Raw genomic sequence first — 4939 nt, 5'->3', positions numbered from 1 at the left:
TGAATCGATTGTTTGGTTATTGTTTATAGAGAATTTTGAATTCTTCCAGCTAATCAACGAATTAGTAAACAAGCGGTCGTCATGCAAAATACACCCACATTTTGCAAGAGATGGATAGAGAACAATCAGGGGTGATAAACCTGGAAATTACGGTCTGATAATTATGCGCCAATATGGACAGGAACCGAGATATTTGGGATATAAACATATATTTTAATTTTCACCAAAATCCGATATAAATTGTGACCTCTAGAGGTTCCACACGCTATAAAAATGTGATTTTTCATCCACAAAGCTATGATTCGATATGCGCCAATATCGAAAGGAGCCGAGACCTTATGGTTTTAAACATATAAACATTGTGACCTCTAGACTGTTTACAAGCTATAAACTTGAGTTTTCGTACAATTAGAGGTCATAATCCATGAAGTTGCGGTCCGATACAAGCCAATATCGAAAGTAACCGAGATCTTTCGGGTATAAACCTATATTTGAGGTTTCTTTAAAATCGGATAAAAATTGTTACCTGTAGAGTTTCCACAAACAAAATGTGAACGCACGGACAGGGGCGACGGCATAATACGTCCACATGAAAATGTGGGCGCATGAAACAGCTGCTGGTTTGCCCAGGCAAATTGTTATCATTCATTAAAAACAGAAGATCCCGGATCGGAGACGGTCTAGCACATATGACGTCATATGTGGGTTAAGTTTAAGAATTTGGGGGAGGGGTTAAGTCTCCACATAAGCACTGACCTAGGATGATGAAAAATTAGTTCGTGATATTTGATAGTTTTATTAAAAATACATACAATACATTAGATTTATATACAAAGGCGATTTCACTGTTTTTTTTGGTGTTGGTGGCGCTGATGGTCTTCCATGGATGGTGCTTCTGGTATTCTGGTATTTTTGTTTCTGAAGAAAAACGAATAAATTTGAGGCTCTCGGGGGAGAGCCACATTAGTGTGTTTCTTACTATGGATTCGATTTTCTAAAAAATCGTGTTTGTTCCACATCACCGGGTTAGGGCTAGGGATTCTTCTATCTAGTTGATTTTATTTACTAACGGTTAGGACTTAATATATATTTACTAGACCGTCTAGCGTTCTTCTTAATAACAGTCTGTCCCTGATTATTTCATGGTGGCGACGTCCACTTATAAGTACAACTGATGTTCACGTTAAGGAACCCTTAATCTCTTGGAAATCAAAGAAACGCCGGTATCCCATATTTCTGAAGCTATGGCCCGAGAAATCCCTCTGAGAAGGATTAGGTCTAATCAAACGAAACACTGCGATGAGTATGTGATATCCAGGAATTATTCTCTCTAAATGAATTTACGGTGTCCAATGATCGAACTTAACGAATAGCTTACGGTGTACTTTGTTGTCCCCTATAAACCTGTAACAGTAAATCTCTTTGATCTTTGGGGTATATTCTATGCCTGGAATAACTTGCGGTCTGAAAGTCGGGGGCGGCTTTGAATATATACATGTACAGGGGAATTTGGGGTTATTCTTCTGGAAGTTTTTCTTTAAACCTGTACCGGGTTATTCTTCCAGGGTAGGGTTTTTTCCATAAGAAAACATGATATATATAAGGTTTTTATTACGGGAATTATGGGATATTCTCATTTTGCGTACATGTAAAGACGGTTTAAAATCAAGATTAAGTACTCGACTTCGGTTATTCTGGGGAAGAAAGTCTTCAGAAAAAAACCCTCGGGTTTTCTGTTGAGGGTTTGAAGTCTTTCTTTTCCCAGCATAACCTCAGTCTCGTGCTTTATCCTACACATATGAAAAACTTGGGATACATCCTTTTTCGACAAGTAGACATCGCCCCAACCAGATAAAACTCGGCTTGACTAGGCTAACCCGGAAGGGTCACTGTTTTAACTATAGAACTACCGCAGGCTAATTCTGAACAAGAGGTTGTGATAGTCGAGCGGCCAGAGCACTGAACTTGCAAAAAGTTCCCCCCCCCCCCCCGTGATAAAATTGTCGACCTTAAAAACAATAGATATACATTGTCCGCCAGTTTTACAGCAACCCCTGAGACCCCCCCCCTCGTTGCCCCTCGTTAGTTACATCCCTGAAAAGAACCCTTGTTATTTGGAAATGGAAGAAGAGTAGGCGATAACCCCGTTGCCAGGTCAAAATTCTACCTCCCACGGCCACACATAACCATAGAAACAAAAAAATACAACGTTTATCTCAACAAGAAAGAGGCATTGTCTTTATTAGACGTAAAACCACATTCCATTCCAGTTCCGAGTACGCCTAGTGCCGGGCAAACAATCAGTGATGTACTCTGTACACTTAGTTGGTCAAAATCACCACAACCGCTACATAAAACCAAAGAAGTTAACAACCATATAGGCCTATTCACCGGAGTGTTGTTTTGACGAGACGGTCTACCCTCCCCCGTCTTTCTTGTCATACTAATAATTCGGACGTCACAAGCTCCAGGTAGCCTAACATTTGATATTTAACGCAGTAAATGAATGTTTATGGCCACTGTACCGAATGACCGAGTCGACCAGTCATCAAACGTAAACAACAATACTCCATGACACAGACAGTCAACAAACTATTGACTGGAGAACAATCAGTGAAGCAGAACAATAATCAACCAGCCATATCCTACAAACACGCTACATGGTGTAAAAATAGCGCTGATGCTGTTACAAAGCAAAGGAGTGGATGTGAAACAATTCAATAACTTGAGTTTATAACTGTAAAATATTCTTCATTTTACAATAAAAGTATGTTGGTATACCAATAAATGTCATTTCTACATAAATTAATGTTTTGGACAAGCCTGTTTGAATGGATAAGTCGCATTTCCGAACTGAGTACAGAACCAAGGTATGCGAAATGATTCGAGAAGTAATTTCAGACGCTGGCAGAATTTTGGCTTTGTAACGTCGTAATGCTCGTTCATATCGAAATGAAATGAAACAGGGTTTAACGTCCTGCTGTTCTGCTCCTATACTGGGCTAAGGAAAATTGGCATACGCCATACAGTGTGCTATGAGGGAAAATTTGCCCGGGCTGCGGCACTATGGCCTACTCTTATATCAAATTCTAACTGCCAAGGGATCTTTTACGTGCATGCCAATGTATACACGGGAATCGGGTTTTTGTCCCATTCGACAGACTAGACATTTGTCCTTTTAAGGCCACCCGTCCCGCACAGCTGACAAGGGGAAACCACGCCAGAAAGTCCCGATAAACTTTCTCGGTCATTGCAGGAATCGAACACGCGACCTCAGGCTAGCGAGCCAGCGACATTTTTTTGTTTTTGTTTTTTAATAAATCTTTATTAACAAATGAATATTTACGTTTACAGGCATCATATAATACAATTATGTATATAATGAATAAATACATGTATATATACAAGCTTAAAAGTTAGTACATGTAATTTAATATAAGAGGGTTTAAAATAAATCTATGTACATTTTAAACGATGCCTGTAGTTACCAAGTAATTTTATTAGAAATTTATAGTTGTAAATGATCAGAAAATATATCTCCCTCTCGTTCATATCATATCACCGATTTTACAAAATCCGTTCTAGCACTGTACCGTTAATCTACTTGTATAGTATGGTAATGAATAAAAAACATTGATTGGTAGGGCTGTTCAAGGTTGGCCTCGATTTTTACATGAATATTCACTGCTAGAAAATATTATTTTACTTGAGAATTTACTTTCTGGCCCAAAATATCAGACACAATTATGGGTGGATTAAGTGAGAATTCTGCTTAGGTCTCCACAAAGGAACTGAACGACGTTTGTTTGCAATAAGTTACATGCATGGTTACCTTTGATTTTGGCCTTATATTGACCAAGCTCAAGCCCATGCATTCACGTATTAACTAAAGTTGACCGTTTGAATAGTAGCTATAATAAAGGAATGACATAGCGACACAGTATACCTTCTAAGCAGGGCTGAATTAAGCTTATACGGGACACCTGGCTGAAAATTCCTCTGAGGTCCCTTATCAACAGTGAAATGAAATAGGCTTTAACGTCCTACTGTTCTGTACCGACGGGGCTAATGAAGACGGGACACGCCATATACAATGTGCTATGAGGGAAATTTTGCCCGGGCAGCGGCACTATGGTCTACTCTTATATCAAATTCCAACTGCCAAGGGATCTTTTCCGTAAACGCCAATGTGTACACGGGGCCTCGGTTTTCGTCCCACCCGAACGACTAGACAGCCCTCCGTCCTGCACCACTGACAATCTCGATGAACGCATCAACAGTGAAAAGGGGGCATTTTCTGGTCATTGTCCGTCACAACACACAAATAAATAGATAGATTTATTTACCAGAAACATATACAACATAATAAATGACATATTTATTTACGGTACAAATATATTTTTAGAACTAATTTGGGGTCCCTGGATCTAACATTAAAGGAACTTAACCTCTTTAATTTAGATACAAAATACATTATTGGACTGGGTTGATCTCGTGTAGGCCCTATTATTTCCATTAAATGCTTGTGTTGAAATACCTACTAACACGACTTGCTTCTAATTTAAGTTTAATTTTATGCTAATTCAATTAGGAGAGTTATTGTGTCCAAAAAAGTGTGACGGACAGACAGACGGGCGGACAGACCCTTTTTATTAGTCTCTTGCTTTCTTCGAAAGGTGTCGGACAAATAAATAAAAACTACTGAATGAACACTGGTCTTACCAATATATTTATTAAAGCCGGCAGTTGATGTCAAGAATAGTAAAAGCCAATGTTCATATTTTGGGGGATTATATAGAAGATGTTATTGCAATGGGCAAAAATAATGCTCGTAATCCCTGCCTCCCCTTTTTCGTTTGTTAGGTACAGATAATGTAAATATAACCTAAATTTTATGGCGTCTATTGTATAAATGACAATATGTATTATAGAGATATAT

The sequence above is a fragment of the Patella vulgata genome, chromosome 8 (genome assembly GCF_932274485.2).
Source record: "Patella vulgata chromosome 8, xgPatVulg1.2, whole genome shotgun sequence".
Taxonomy (NCBI): Eukaryota; Metazoa; Mollusca; class Gastropoda; family Patellidae; genus Patella; species Patella vulgata.
The sequence above is the reverse complement of the archived record's forward strand: the minus strand, read 5'-3'. Positions refer to the sequence as shown.